The following is a 17,767-nucleotide window of genomic DNA, read 5'->3' on the forward strand; positions in this document are numbered from 1 at the left end:
ATCTCACTATTTCACCCACTTATCACCTATTTTCCAACTTATGCAAAATAGTCCCTTTAGGTGTTTTCATGCTAACACCTTTCACAAAAGTTGTTTAGAACTCTTCTAAGACCCATATTCTTCCATAAAAAATCAGAAACCATCACAAACCCATTCATGAAAAAACCCTAAACTCTTAATCATTTTTCAAAATAGACCCCTCATTTGAAAGCTTATGCTTCAAGGGTCTCAAAAATGCAAAAATTATCAACAAAGGGTAGGGAAATTACTTATTAGAGAGAGGAATAAGTTGCTGCAAATTTCAAGCTTTCAAACTCTAATATTTGCTGGTAATTTCGATGGAGAGAAAATGTGGAGAAGAAGGAAAATAATAGCTAGGCTTTTAGGCATTATTTTATCACAAAATTATGTCATCAAGTCACCTAATATTGACTTTTTGACTAAACTTGTCTCCTATGGCCGGCCACCTTGTTTCTAGGGGTCTAATTGCACTTTAAAAGCCTCAAATTTTAGTTCTCTAGCTATTTAACACATTTGGGTACTAAAATGAAACTGTTACCTTTTATGCAATTTAGTCCCTTTTTGCAATCGGGCTCACAAACATCAAAATTAACTCACCAAATTTTTCATACACTAATATAATCATGTTATAACCTCATAATAATAATAATAATAATAATAATAATTTTCCCAACTTTGGATTTATGGTCCCGAGACCACTGTTCCTACTAGGCCCTAAATCGGGTTGTTACATATGGTCTGAGAAAACGCAACTAGAGAAGGGTGATAGTTTGACGGAGGGGTACGTGTCAGAATTGTGGGATTTCACTCGCATCAGTGTGACTCAAAACAATCTCCAAGAGTTGAAAGAAATATGGGACCAATGGGAAGATGAAACTAAACAGTTATTCTACTGTAACTATGGTAGTCTACCCTATTTACTCGATATCAAGGTGGATAAGCACTTGTTTCGAGTTTTGGCTCAATGTTGGAATCTTGCCTATAGTTACTTTACTTTTGGAAAAGTAAATTTGGTGCCTATTGTGGAGGAGTACACAACTTTGCTTTGTTGTCTTAGGATTCAAGCCGACAAAGCTTATTCTAGAGCCGCCAACGTCCCGACTTTCTTAAAGAAACTAATAAACATAACGGGAATGAGTGAACAATGGGTTGTGGCCCGGATCAAGCAAAAAGGAGATACTAAATGTATCCATTAGAAAAGTTTGCGAGAATTGATTTTGGCACATCCAAACACCAAGAAAAGGGTCAATGTCTTCGCTTTGAGTATTTACAGTTTGGTTATTTTACCTAAAGCACTAGGGCACATAGATGAGTTAGTTTTAGATTTATTTGACCGACTAGACAAAAGGGTCACACCCTCCCGGCAATTTTGGCCAAAACCTCAGATCTTTGAGTGCATGCCAAAGAGTGGGTGAAGGAAGGTTTATTAGATGTGTGCAAGTCTTGTTAGTATGGTTCCATAGTCACTTTTGAAAGGTAGAAAAGGTTTATTATCGAGTATTCTCTGAGAAATACTCTTCGTTGAAAGAGTTAGTGGCTACCCCAAGGCGAGACGACATTTTGGAGGAGAAATGGATGGCAATTCTCTGGAGTCTCCAAGATGAAGACGTTGAATGGAGAGCTCCTTGGATGATCCCTAATGAGATTTTGTACCGATGTGGATACTTTGACTAGGTCCCTCTACTCGGAATATGGAGAGCTATTGGGTACACCCCTCTACTTGTGTTAAGGTAGTATAGATCAAGGCAGTTCATATCGGCAACGTGAAGGTTGGCTCACTGCAAGTTTGCGTACAAGGGTGATAATTACAAGAAGAAAGTTCGTGAAATATCGAACACTTAGAACCAGACCCACAGAATGAAAAGATTTGCTGAAAATCCAATGACGACCTCTGAATATGATTGGTGGTAGGGTAAAAGAGTCAATGATAACATCCCTATGCCAAGTCAAGAAAACACTCGGCTGATAAAAGAGCACCTGCAAGTGATCCCGTTTGAGCTAGAGATCATCAAGCAGACCTTTGAAAAAAGGAGTTCGAAGCTAGGAAGGAAGATAGAACAGTTGGAAGAGGAAAAGATGCAGCTAGGATTAGACATAGACATCTAGAAGTTAGAGGCCAATAAATTGAGAAAAGAAAAGAACAAGGCCGAGAAAGATTTTGACAGTCTAAAAACAGATTATAAGAAGCTACGTTTGTCAATAAGAACTGTCAGTTTGGGTAAAACATCGGAGCAATGGCAGTAAGAAATAAAGAAAGAAAAGATTAGAGCCGATCAGTGGGAAAAAAATTCAAAGATGCTTGAGTTCGAGAAGATGCTCTAGAAAAGAGTTTGTTAGAAAGCTGAAATGAAAAGGTGGGACTAAGAGCACGGGTAGCAGAGTTAGAAAGGTCACTACTTCAATATTGTAGTCGCAACTCTGCGATTGAGTTGAAAGCAATCCTAAATAAGATTGAAGAGTCGAAAGGAAAGATAGAAGAGCTCGAGACCGCACTACAAAATTGTGAACTCCAAGTTGAACTTCTTGAAGCAAATAATGAACATTGGAAAGATTAGCTCTAATGTTCTCAAGGTCAGGTTAGGGATAGAGACCACATCATGGGCGAAGCTATGACTCAAGTATAAGAAATGGCCGATCATTTGCAAACCCTAGCAGTTTAAGCTGACATGCTGAGCTTAAAATACGAATTAGAATCGGATCAGGGCTGAAAATTAACTTGGCTTCTTAGGAAAGTCAAGGTTTTGAGTATTAGGGCATCCGTTTTATGTAAAGAAATTTGTTTTCTAGTAAATTTTTTCCAATAGAATTGAATCAAAATCAATGTCTCTTTCTGCATTTATTCATCTGCATTACATTTCATCAAATGCATTAAGTTTCATAAAAAGACCCTAATTAATCAAAATTATGATAGTTACCCAGGAAACCAACAAGAATCTACCAACTGAATATCGTTACGGTACCCGCAGTAGAACCAAAACAATAGATCAAAGATTAAAGAGATTAAAGCAAATGCAGAAAGACATGCAATATTAGTTGCAAGCACAGCTGCAGAAACAATTAGCCAAAGTACAACAAGACATGAGGGATCAAATACAAGAATCTCAATGAAGTATGATAAGCCAGTTGACCCAGTTGCTAGCTAGAGGAATCGAAAAAGGAAAAAGTATTGTAGTTAACTCGGGGCATTATAATAAAGACCCTACCTACCCCCAGGCTTTACCCCGGTAAATGTCCAGGCCCCAACCAGACGCATATCCATAGAGGGTACCCTTACCATAAGACCTCAACAATATCAGGCCGGTACCTTGGAACCGATGAACTACCCAATAGGTTCAGGTTCCACTCCTGGGGATAATCCGACCAATCCTATTGTTCCTGATCTAGACAATATGGTAGAAATGGATAAAGCAATGGTAGAACTACCAAAAGAACTAGCGGATTGGTGCAAGTGGTTGAAGAAAAATTTAGAGCGATGGAGAGTGTCGACTACCTCTGCGGGGTTGATACTAAAGAGCTAAGCTTAATCCGGGATCTTGTACTCCCACCAAAATTCAAGACTCCAGAGTTTGAAAAGTATAATGGGACTAGTTTTCTTGAAGCCCACATCACTATGTTTTGCTGAAGGATGACAAGATATGTTAATAACGACCAATTGTTAATTCACTGTTTCCAGTATAGTTTGGTCGGTCGGCTGCTAAGTGGGACAATCAGCTAAGCCGTGCCAAAATCAGCTCATGGAAAGACTTGGCTTTCATGAAACAATACAGCCATGTGACTGACATGACGCCCGGCAGGATTACACTGCAAAACATGGAAAAGAAACAAAGTGAGAGCTTCAGGCAGTACAATAAAGGTTATTCGAAACCGATCACTGTAGGCCAACCAAGGACTGTGACAACCAGCCATCAAGGCCCCACAAGACAAGAATCTAACTTAAGACCAAACACAGAAAAACTCCAGTTCACACCCATCCCGATGACATATAGGGAGTTGTATCAGAGTTTGTTTGATGCGCATGTTGCATCTCCGCTCTATTTGAAACCCATGCAACCTCTATTCCCGAAATGGTATGATGCGAATGCTCAATGCAAATACCACATTGGAATAACGAGACTCTCAATTGAGAACTGCATCGCGTTTAAAAAGTTTATTGAAAGGTTCATTAAGATAGGGATCGTAAAGTTTGATGATCCATCGGGACCTAATGTAATAGGGAATCCATTACTAGTCATTCAGATCAAAGGGTAAATACAATAATTGAGAGTGGAGGAAAGAGGACCAAAATTGATGTGGCGAAAGTAAAAACCCCACCAAAATGGGTTTGGAAAAAGATGATAGATAGAAGATTAACCATACAAAATTCAGAGGAGAAACCCAAAGGGATGAAGAGCTATTGTGAGTTCCACACTGGAAAAGGTTATGAGATCCAAGAATGCACTAAATTCAAAGCTTTGGTGCAAAGACTAATGGAAAACAAGGAGCTAGAATTCTTTGAATATGCCAAAGGCTCAGAAAGAGAAGATGTTTGCGCCTTAGAGGAAAGACTAATAGAGAAGGTCCATAAGGTCAATCACCCGGAGGTGATTATTTCATGACCAATAAGCAATGAAGTGGGAACACAAATTGCACTGAGAGTCAAAATTCAAAAACTCGCAGCTTTTCCCTACAAGGATAGCAAAAGGGTTCTATGGAATTATGACTACAACATGATGATCCTGTGAGAGGAGAACCTGGTTGGCAACTCAGAAGAGGGCCAGGATATGGGTTTTTACACACGTTGTGGGAAGCGCTATGATGCTGCAAGTACAAGAGTCGAGCCAGTAAAAAGAAAAGTCTTGGAGGTCAAACATAAGAAAAAAAAAGATGGCTAAACTTGAATCACCTGTTAATGAATCGGTAACTGAGAAAGAAGCTACGGAAGTTTTTAAATTCTTAAAGCTAGTGAGTATAGTGTTGTAGAACAGCTACACAAACAACCAGCTTGCATATCAGTGCTAGCTTTTCTTTTGAGCTCAGAGACACATCGTAGTGCATTGATGTAAATGTTAAATAAAACTTATGTCACTGATGATATCTCTGTAAACAAGCTAGACCATCTGGTTAATAATATAAGTGCCAAAAATTTCATCTTTTTCAATGACGATGAAATACCACCAGAGGGCATGGGATCTATAAAGGCCCTACATATCACTACCTGCTACAAAGGATATGCATTACCAGGGGTGTTGATCGAAAATAGATCTGCGCTGAACATATTGTCTCTGTCCACACTAAATAGATTACCAGTAGATAGCTTTCACATGAAGACGTGCCAAAACATAGTGAGAGCATTCGATGGTATAGAAAGGAGGGTGATGGGAAGGATTGAGATGCCTCTTTTAATTGGTTTGAACACATATGAGGTAAACTTCTTGGTGATGGATATCAAGCTCTTTTATAATTGCTTGTTGGGGAGGCCTTGGATTCACTCAACTGGGTAGTGTCGTCATCACTACACCAAAAGCTAAAGTTGGTGACAGAGGGTCGACTTGTGACAATAAATGCAAAAGAAGATATTATTGCATCCGTAACTAGTAACACACCATACATAGGAGCGGATGATGAGGCAATAGAATGTTCTTTTCGATCGTTAGAATTTGTGAATACAACCTTCATTGTTGAAGGGAGAAAGATCCCAATGCCCAAAATATCCAAAACTATGAAGATGGACCTGCAGCTGACAGTTGTGAAATGAGCATTACTCGGGAAAGAACTCAAAAAATACCTACAAGGAAGGGTTGAGGTACCAATGCTAATGGACAAACGAGACCGTTTTGGCTTAGGATACAAGCCAGATGTGAGGCAAAAGAAGAGAGAGCTGGTGAAGAAGCAAGAAAGGAGAAGAGCACGACTGAGTGGAGAAGAGGTCAATTGGGAATCGATGACATTTCCCCATATATCCAGAATATTCGTGTCAGGATGAACTAATTACCTAAACGGAAGATGTTAAGAAAAGAAACTGTAAAAAAAATGTTGGGAAATCTGAACATCAACACCATATTCGAAGAAAGAATTAGGGAAAAGAATTTATCGGGCATTTGCCCTTATGTACCTGGAAGTGTTCTAAATAATTGGACTGCGAAAGAAATCCTTGTAATTTTTAGAGCTAATTCAGAGTAATGTTCAAAACACACTTATTTCTCTAAGCCTTGGAGCAATAAGAATCCTTTTGTGAAAAGACATATGTCCAACATCTTTATTTCAATAAAGTGCATCTTGGTGTCGCATTCTAAGCAAATATTCTTTTATTTATTCCATTTCATTCATAATCATACCACATAAGTAATTATTCTTAAATTCTTTTATTCTTTAGGTCTTCTTTTGTTCCTATAACAGGTCTTCAGATATCAATGATATGAGTAACACTACTACTGACTCAGAATCTCCTTTCGAGCAAGATATATGTCCAGAGGAACCTCAGGATTTTGAAAATGGTCAAGATTGAAATCTATCTCCTAATTTGTTAAGGATGGTTGAACAAGATGAGAAACAAATCCTACCCTACAATGAGCCAGTGGAAATTGTAAGCTTAGGAAAAGATAAAGAGGTAAAGATAGGAGATTGCATTATTGCAGAGACAAAGAGAGACCTCTTTGAGCTAGTCCAAGAATTCAAAGATGTCTTCACATGGTCATATCAAGATATGCCTGGGCTAAGTAATGATATCATGGTACACCGGCTCCCCAAAAAGGAACAGTGCGAGCCAGTTCAACTGAAGCTCTGAAGGATGAGGTTTAACGTCTTGTTGAAAATAAAAGAAGAGGTCAAGAAAACATTCGACGCTAGTTTCTTACAAGTGGTTAAATACTCGGATTAGGTAGCCACTATAGTCCTCGTCCCTAAGAAAGATAGGAAAGTACGAATGCGTGTAGACTATAGGGATTTAAACAAGGCCAGCCCAAAGGACAATTTTCTGTTACCCCATATCGACATTCTAGTGGACAATACAGTAGGTTACTCACTGTTCTCCTTCATGGATGGCTTCTTTAGATACAACCAGATAAAGATGCATCTTGAAGACATGGAAAAGACTAGATTCGTAACCCTGTTTCATGATATGATGCACAAAGAAATCGAGGTTTATGTCGATGATATGATCACTAAAGCTCAATCCAAAAAAATGTACCTTCGGGGCTAGGTCGGGGAAATTGCTAGGATTCGTAGTCAGTGAAAAAGAGATTAAGATCGACCTAGATAAAGTCAAGGCTATACAGGAGCTACCTCCACTGCATACTCAAAAAGAAGTTCGAGGTTTCTTAGGGAGGCTAAATTACATAGCCCAGTTCATTTCATAACTAACTGAGAAATGTGACCCCCCCATATTCTGTCTCCTTAAGAAACACAATCTAGGTGTATGGGCCAAGAAGTGCCATAAAACTTTTGACAATGTCAAACATTACTTGTCCATTGACACTTAGTCTAGATAGGCCACTACTTCTGTACTTGGTAGTATTTGGGAATACCATGGGATGTGTGTTTAGCCTACATGATGAGTTAGAGAGAAAAGAAAGAGCAATATACTACCTAAGTAGGAAGTTCTCTAAATGTGAGATAAGGTACTTGCCGATTGAGAAATTGTATAGTGCCTTAATCTGGACAACCCAAAGACTAAGACGGTACATGCTATACCACACAACTTGGCTCATCTAAAACACCCTAAAGTACATTATGGAGTCTACGACTCTGAATGGAATAATGGCCAAATGGCAAATCCTACTTTCTGAATTTGATGTCGCCTATATAAACCAGAAGACAATAAAATGGAGCGTAATAGTAGATTTTTTGGCCAGTGGAGCTTTAGAAGATTACGAGCCTTTTAACTTTGATTTCCTGAATGAAGATCTGATGTAAGTTGCAACCACTAAAGAAGATGCTCAAGAAGGACATCCTTGGGAATCTGGATAGTTCTGGTATCCCCAAACGGAGATCATTATTCCATTAATAGTAAATTGGATTTTGATTCCACAAACAATATGGCAGAACATGAAGCATGCATCATAAGTATTCGTGCAGCCATAGAACGCAAGATCAAAGTATTGGAGTTATATAGGGATTATGCATTAGTGATCTATTAACTCAAGGGTGAATGATAGACAAGAGATCCCAAGTTGATCGAGTGTAGACGACTGGTCCTGGAGTTAATTAAAGAGTTTGATGACATCACCTTCTGCTACCTCCCGCGAGATGAAAATCAAATGGCTGATGCTCTTGCTACCTTAGCTTCATTGGTCAAAGTGAACAAACAAGAGGATCTTAAACTTATCTAAATGAGTATTTATGAGGCTCCGGCTCATTGTTACGATATCGAAGAAAAAAATGATGATCACCCTTGGTACCACAATATACTGCGATATGTGAAGAATCGTGAGTACCCTAATCAAGCAACCGAGAATGATAAAAGGACGTTGAGAAGACTAGCCAGTGACTATGTCTTGGATGGGGAAATCCTATACAAAAGAAGAAAGGATCAAGTGCTATTAAGATGTATGGACACTGTTGAGGCTAAGAAAATCATAAAAGAAGTCCATGAGGGTGTTTGTGGAACAAATGCTAATGGTTTTACAATGGCCAAACAAATCATGTGATTCGGGTATTATTGGTCTACCATGAAAGGGAATTGTATTAATTATGCCAAAAGATGTCATAAGTGCCAAATTTATGGAGACAAAATTCATATGCCTCATTCACCTCTTCATGTCATGACTTTTCCATGGCATTTCTCTATGTAGGGCATGGATGTCATTGGGCCGATATCGCCAAAATCTTCCAATGGGCATCGATTTGTCTTCGTGGTCATCGATTACTTCACCAAATGGGTAGAATCCACTTCATAAGCCAATGTCACAAAGTCGACAGTTAGCAAATTCTTGAAGAAAGAGATCACATGTCAGTATAGAATGCTAGGAAGGATCATACCTGACAATGCATTAAACTTGAACAATAGTATGATAGCGGGGGCCTATAATCAATTCAAGATCAAACACCACAACTCATCGCCATATCGCCCAAAAATGAATGGTGCAGTGGAGGCTTCCAATAAGAACATCAAGAAGATCATGGGGAAAATGATTGATACTTATAAAGATTGGCATGAGAAGTTACCATTTGCCCTATATGCTTATCGAATGTTTGTTACGACCTCCACTGGGGCAACACCTTTCTCATTAGTTTATGGAATAGAGGCGATTTTGCCTATTAAAGTCGAGATTCTTTCTCTCCAAGTTTTGTCAGAGTTGAAGTTAGATGAAGCAGAATAGATCTAATCTCGATATGATAAGCTAAACTTGATTGAAGAGAAGAGGCTGAAAGCTATCCGTCATGGTCAGATGTACCAAAAACGAATGATGCGAGCTTATGAAAAAAAGATTCACCTCAGAGATTTCTATAAGGGGGACTTGGTATTGAAAAAAATCCTTCCTATGCAAAAGTACTTCAGAGGAATATGGATGCCAAACTAGGAAGGACCTTATGTGGTAAAGAAGGCCTTTTCTGGAGGAGTGCTGATTTTGACCGAGATGGATGATAAGAACCTGCCTAATCCTGTGAATTCAGACTCAATCAAGAAATATTTCACTTGAAAAAAAAAGGGAGAGGCCAAGGTGAAATCTCACAAAGGGCGCCTTGAGACCAAAGGGGTTTTGAGTTGAAAACTCAGAAAAGGGTAGCTCAAATTTGTATTGAAGATTAAGAATGTAATGGTCAGGTCTTCTTAGAAGGAAGAACGTTGCATCTTGGGGCATCAACAAAAAACTTTAGATCTCCTAAACACATATCAAGTTCAAAATGGTCTTCGAAAAGTTTGAGCAGAGAAGCTCATGCTACGATATCTGGGGCACCTATTTTTATCTTACTCATCTTGTATTTTAGCAACATTTACTATATTTGATTAATCTATTCATTTCGAGCTCTGCTCCCAATAAATTTCAATCTTGTCCATTGTTACGATATTTTTCAAGTATTTTTCATTGAAATAACAATTAATGGACAAATAATATTCAAGTAAAATGATTTCTGCATATTGCTCTGAAAGGTTTTCTAAATAGTACAAGGACCTGAAACCGGACCACTAGTCATAACTAACCAAATCTAAGAGTTAGAAATTTTTGGGAACGAATAGTTTAAATTGTAATTATTTCTTCGGGTTTTTTGTCAAAGATACTAGCTGAACAAGAAGACAAGATTATGCGTCAGTGATAGAACCTTGATAAACAATGAGCAATGTCAACCTAAGCATTAAAAGAGGATCATTCTCAAAAAATGACATCCTGCGTTCATGCAAATATCATTCATACATATCTAGTTAGGAGCATTTGATTCATTCTGATCATGACATTATAATTGCTTGGCATAAATAAGCCCATGAAATGGATTTTACAGGTCATGTTCCCCAAAGAATGGTGTAATAGATCAGAGAAACCATAAATCCCATACACCTGAAGTTGCAGTAGGATGGATTGACTCTAAAGTTGCAGTGGAGCATATTGAAGCGACAAATCCTATACCCATGAAGTTCCAGTTGGACAGGTTGAGGTCATCGTGACTAATCTTATCTTTTTAAAGTTGCAGTGGAAAAGATTAAAGTCACAAATTTTATCTCCCTGAAGTTACAGTGGAGTGGAAACAAATCTTATCTCACTACAAGAAAATAGAATTTTAGCGGCATTTTTTTAGCCTTTTGGTGCTTTAAAAGCACCACAAAAACTATTAGCGGCGTTTTCCCAATCGCTGTAAAAAACGTCGTTATAGGAGACGACGCCAATTTTTGCGGCGTTTATCTGAAAAAAAGGCCACAAAAGATCAAGACTTTTAGCGGCGTTTGTGAGAAAAGCGCTGCTAAAAGCCATGGCTTTTAGCGGCCTTTTTTTCACAAACACTGCTAATTTTGGGTAATTTGAAATGTATAATTTTCTCCAATATACAACCCTTCCTGCATTAAATCCAACCAAAAACAACAAATATAGCATGAAATCCAGCCAAAAACAACAAATGTAGCATAAAAAATACAATAAAAAACATTAAATCTAATGATACTTCAAATTCAACGAAAGATCTATGATATAATTAATAAATTAAGTAATATTCTTACAATAATGTTAAATATGACAATGTTAAAAACATTTTTACAATAAGAAAACTAATGTCTAAGATGGCGGCTTTTGTGGCTGCTGAAACATCTGCATCATTTGTTGAAGTTGTAGCTGGAGCTCATCGTACTTTCTGCTCTGCTCTGCTGCCATCGCTGCTACCTCTACCTCCCTCGCTGCTGCCGCTGCCTCCCTCTCTACTGCCTCCGCTCTAAGTTGTTGCTAGAGTTCTTCATATTTTCTTTAAATCTCGGCAATTTGCTCAACTGTGTTCGCTTGCATCTGAGCTATCTGGTCTCTTAACCTCTAAACTTCAGCTTGAGCTTGACTCCCGGAAGGCATGTATTACTGGGAGCCGAATCCAAAATATTGGGTCGGGGTAACACCAGATCCTTGAAATCGAACCCGACCGTACCTTTCAAGACCCAAAACTTTATTGATAATTCTGTTATCAATGTTCTCAAGATTAACAGAACTATCAGTCAAAGCAATCGCTTCATACCCCGCCTTCTTCTCCTTTAGTTTCTCCTAAAAAATCAATTAAAGAGTTAGAAACGAAATATATAATAAAAAGGAATGTAACATAACTTAACATTATTTAAAACTAGTAATGACGAATTAAACCATTATTATTAAACATTATAAATATTTATAATAAATCAAATTTTATTAAGTAAATATACCATAATTTCTCCATCTTCGGATGCCATAGGAGATCTATCTTTCTTCCTATGCGTAATCTCAAAAAGCTAAAGGCGTCCAACTTTTTGACCAGACGAGACTTCCTACAATAAAGTCGTAAAAATATTACTTAATAGTAGAAAGTCATTAATATTTGAAAGAATTAATAAATTCATAATACCTCGACCTCAGCTACAGAAGCAAAACTTCTCGACCCTGTCATGTGCGTGAATTTTTGTTTTTGCCTGCTGCTTGTTCCAACTCGCTCACGGTCCTACATAATGAAATTATTATTACGTATATAGTAAACACTATATATAAGAGTTTGGAAATACGTAATAACTCTCCTTTTTTTGAATTCCAGAATCTAACCGCATCTTCTCATTGGTACCTCAGCATTCCCGGCGGGACATTTCTCAATTTTTCCTCGAGGCTTATGTCTTTCTTAAAATATAGTTTTTTCAAAGTGCTTTTATGGTCTCTCTATTTTTTACCCAATGCCTTCTTGATATAGTCATCGGAGACCTCTAAAGCAAACCTCTCCTAAAAAACACAAGTTTAGAATGTAAATATAAATGAAACTTAAACCAAAGTATTATAAATTACATTCACGTTTTGTTACCTTAATATTATCGAGAGCTTGATTTTTGTTACTATCAGGCATGTGATGCCACGATTCGTAGTTGATGGGCAACATATTGGCATTTCATGATATAATGCCCAAATAGCCTGCTAAAAGTCGAGCTTCAGATCCAACAGACTGACCATGACTGTTTCTACTTACTTTGACACACTCGACAGGATTTAAGTCGTATAAATCTTTAAGCAGCATACGTCCTCGACCTCTGCGCGTCCCACCACTTTCAGCTAAAAAATGTATATTATTATATTAAAATTGACAAATAAATAAACAATAAAAGTCAACACATGTAAAATGAACTTAACATTACTTTGAAATTCTGCAGGCTCGTCAAGTGTCTCCGGTACATTCGAAGATCCAACAACTGTCTGGTGTTCACTATTTACTTCTTCCGAATTTGGAGTATTTTGGAAAATACTTAAATATCATAATCTTTTTCTACGCATTTTTCCTGCAATACACATAAAATAGTTGAAGTTTTAGTAACAAATTACAACACTAATAGTACATATAAAATAGTTAAATTATATAACATTACCAAGATTAAAATTATAATATTACATATAATTAAAAAATCGTAAAATCTTACTACATCATTATTCATAAATATCTTCATCCACATCATGTCGAACCCATTGATGTTGTGTACTAGTACTAGGGATATTTTCTTCTAAGTTTTGTTCTGGAAAATGTAATGTTTCTAATTTTTCGACGATGTAATCTTTACTTTCATTACCCATGTCAAACAAGTCTTTAAGGGTGTTCCGGAGTACAACATACCAACCCTCATCAGTTAGATCTTTCGAATAAAAAACTTGTTTCACTTGAGAAGAAAATACATATGGCTCGTCCATCAATTATTGTCCAGTGTGAATCAAGCGAGAGAAATTAACCATTGTAAAACCAAATTGATCTTTTTTAATTCCGCGAGCAGTATTAACATCAGCCCAATCACACCGAAATAAGACAACTTTCCATCTGCCATAATAATCCAATTCAATAATGTCGGTAAGAAGTTCGTAATACTGCACATTACCCTCAACCGGATTACTATCCCTAGCACTAGCATAACTTGTAATTGAAGAATTAACAACAATTCCACAATTTTGAGTTCTCCTCATTCTCTTGCGATATTTTGTATGAAATCTGTATCCATTGATGAGGAAGGCACTATATCTTTTTATTACTCTATTCGGACCTTGGGAAAGCCATTTAATTTCGTCATTGAGGTCCCTCCCACTCCAAACCTATTGAATCGAATGTAAATTAAGTAATTGTAAATGTATTATGTAAAAACATTCTTATTTGATTAACTAAATTTTGTGATTATATGTAACTTATTAACTTCAGTTACATACCGTTTAGTTTAACTATTCATGAAAAGATTCTGTGAATAACTTATTAATCTCTCGATTTTTTAATCTTCAAGAGCGTGCACGAGATCTCAAAATTTGTTTGTACTCACTATGTTAAAAACAAGTTTAATTGGTTAGAAGATAAACAAATCAAAATGACAAATATGTGAGGAAATTTTAGAACTTACTTGCATAACGGTTCAACTGAATCATGGTGAAAAAGTACATATCGATGTGCTTGTATCCACGATATATCATCTAATTTTCCAATTTCAACTTTGCCGATTGGTTCTCCATAACTTTGGAATAAATTAGTTTAAGCCAAGTTATGATCATTGAGCCCAGCATTTCTATTTGGTCTATTCAATCGTGTTTCAACATCTTCTAAATATCTAGAACAGAAGGTCATGTACTCCTCTGCCAAGTAGCCTTCAGCAATTGATCCTTCTGGATAACGCTTATTGCGACAATAAGATTTCAATTTGCTTAGGAACCTATACACGATATACAATATTTATCAAAAGTCTTAACTAAATGTATAGAGGTGAATGAAAAAATACTTGACAAATAAATTAGGACCTTTCTATAGGATACATCCATCGATAAAAAATCGATCCACCAAGTATTGCTTCGCGAGGGAGATGGATTACCAAGTGCACCATAATAGTGAAGAAGGAAGGTGGAAAGATTTTCTCCAAATTGCATAAAGTCAAAGCGACTCGATCCTGTACTTTCTCAAGTTCTTCAACATCCAAAACTTTGCTACAAATAGCTTTCATTATATTGGATAGTTCAATTATACAGGACGTCACATTTTTTGACATGCAGCACCGTAAAGCAACTGGGAGTAAATCTTGCATCAAGATGTGGTAATCATGTGATTTTAATGAATATAGTCTTTGATCTTTAAGACTCACACATCGAGATATATTTGACGCATACGCATCTGGGACCTTTATATCCTTCAACACCATGCAAAACACCTCTTTATCTTTCTTTGACATTGAAAAATTAAAAGGCAGCAATTGATATTTCCCATTCGGAAGTACTTGAGGATGAGATCACGCCGAATTCTCATGTCAACTAAATCAAGTTGACTTTGAAAATTGCCTTTTGATTTGCCATCGACATTCAAAATTGTCCCAATTATGTTCTCGCAGACATTCTTCTCAATATGCATGACATCAAGATTGTGGCGTAAAATGTTGTGCTCCCAATAAGACAATTTTAAAAAAAATACTCTCTCTTTTTCCACAAGTCCACCTCATTAGGATCATCCTCTTCGTTAGATTCATCATCAGATTCATCCCTCGATCTTCTCTTTTTTTGCGTGTTAGGTGGTTGATTCATCTTCCCATAACTAAAATTAATATCTTTTAACATAAACAAGATTTCAGATCCAATGGTCTGCTCAGGAGCTCCTCTGCACTCTTCAGTACTGTCAAATAGAGTCCTCTGAAATCTAAATTTATGATTTTCATCTAACCACCGACGATGGCCCATGTAAGAGAACTTTTTTCCATTGTACAACCACTTCGAACAAGTTTGCGCAGCACAACAAGGACAAGCATAATGTCCTTTAGTACTCCAACCCAATAAATTAGCATAAGCTGGGAAATCATTAATTGTCCATAACAAAGCTGCACGTAAATTAAAGTTCTCCTTTCTCAATACATTATATGTCTCAACACCCGACCATAACTGTTTTAACTCTTCAATAAGTAGCTGCAAATAGATGTCAATATCATTTCTGGGACCTTTCTCTCCAGGGATAATCATTGATAAAATAAATGAAGATTGTTTCATGCAAATCTATGGAGGCAAATTGTAAGGAACAAGCACTACAGGCCAAGTACTGTACGAAGTACTCATGATTTTAAATGGATTAAAGCCGTCAGCTGCTAGCCCAAGCCTCACATTCTGAGGATCACTCGCAAAGCTTGGAAATTTACTGTCAAATGATTTCCAAGCTAAAAAATCTGCAGGATGTCTTAATAATCCATCATCGGTCCGTTGATCATTATGCCACCTCATAGATTCGGCTGTCCTTGACGACATGAAAAGCCTTTGAAGCCTTGGTATTAGGGGAGAATATCGCAAAACCTTGACTAGCTTCTTTCTTAACTGTGTCCCACCTTCATCCGCATTCACATTTTCTGTATTACTATTCATCCAACGAGACTTACCGCAAACATGACAAGACTGTTGGTTTTTCTGATCACCCTAGTACAACATGCAGTTGTTTGGGCAACTATGAATTTTATCGTACCCAAGGGTTAAATCTTTTATTAGTCTCTTCATATCTTGACAAGACTGGGGGATTTTTGCAAACGGAAACATCTCTCTCAGAAACTCTAGCAGCATTGTAAAAGAGTTTCCGGTCCACCCTCCCAAACATTTTAAGTGAAATAGACGAATACAGAATGACAATTTCGAATATTTTGATCCCTCATAAAGTTCTTCGTTCATTTCGTTATGTAAATTGTAGAACTTCGCCGCTTCTTCATTTGGCTCCTCATCAGGTGCACTTGTTCCTGTTTCGCAAAAAACATTTCCACCAATATTACAATCATTGGATGCAATAAAGTCAGGTGGAAATGATTGCTCACCATGACTGTGCATATTAAATGCATCCCGCCGCATACCTTCCATGTCATCTTGTCTAACATACTGATGGTAAGCAGTATCAGGATAAGTCAAATTAATCGTTGAAGAAGTTCCACTAGATGTACACTCTCCATGGAAAATCAATTTTTATACCCTCGAATAAAGCCATCAACAATTAGATGTTCGTAGACAACTTCATGAAAATGCCAATTGATGTTGCCACACCTCTTACACGGGCAAAGAATCATATTCTCTTGGCTTGCATTTTGAAATGCAAAATTTAGAAAAGTTTGAACTCCATTTCGATAGCCGTTGCTTACCCTTGACAAATTCATCCAACTCCTATCCATTTCGTTGTTCTTGAAGTCTAAAGTTGACAATAAATTACACGGATAAGTTGTTTATTTATAAGTATAATTAAGTTATGTAAGTCATTTATTATGTAAGTTATGTATTATGTAAGTTATGTAAATTATGTAAGTTATGAATTTTGATCTTTAAATTATGTAAGTTATGTATTATGTAAGTTATGAAATTTGATCTTTAAATTATTATGTAAGTTATGTAAATTATGTAACTTATGAAATTTGATCTTTAAATTATGTAAGTTATGAAATTTGAACTTTAAATTATTATGTAAGTTATGTAAATTATGTAACTTATGAGATTTGGTCTTTAAATTATGTAAGTTATGTATCATGTAAGTTATGAAATTTGATCTTTAAATTATGTAAGTCATGTATTATGTAAGCTATGTATTATGTAAGTTAAGTAAATTATGTAAGTTATGAAATTTAAACTTTAAATTATGTAAGTTATGTATTATGTAAATTATGTAAATTATGTGAGTTGCAGGTGAACTTAAAAAAATATATATTACTTTTGAATATATATTACTTTTGAATTAGAAACATTTAATACATAATTTCCTTCTTTAAAAAAACTTATAATTTCTTAAACAGCAACATGGTCAAATTTAAATAAAATTTTGGAATTCCCATCAAATTCGAAAAGCTTTATTTTTAAGTACACTAAGTGAAAAGTCAAACTGAAAGTATGAGAGAAACCACCAAAAGGAAGAAGAATGATATTTTACTAAAAGAGATTGTTGAAAGCAAAGAGGAAGTCTTGAGAAAAAAATTTGGTGGTCAAAATCCAAGAAGGAACATGGAAATTCTTTTCATGTTTTGGCTTTTACACTTAAACGTGGGCTAAGTGTCATCCCAATTTTTTCAATTTGTCAATTTGGGATAGCCGCTTTATGATGTTGAAATTTCCATATATTTTATTTTTTTATAAATTGTTTAGGATTTAATTGAATTTTGTGATGAAAATATTTT

The sequence above is a fragment of the Gossypium hirsutum genome, chromosome A10 (genome assembly GCF_007990345.1).
Source record: "Gossypium hirsutum isolate 1008001.06 chromosome A10, Gossypium_hirsutum_v2.1, whole genome shotgun sequence".
Lineage (NCBI taxonomy): Eukaryota > Viridiplantae > Streptophyta > Magnoliopsida > Malvales > Malvaceae > Gossypium > Gossypium hirsutum.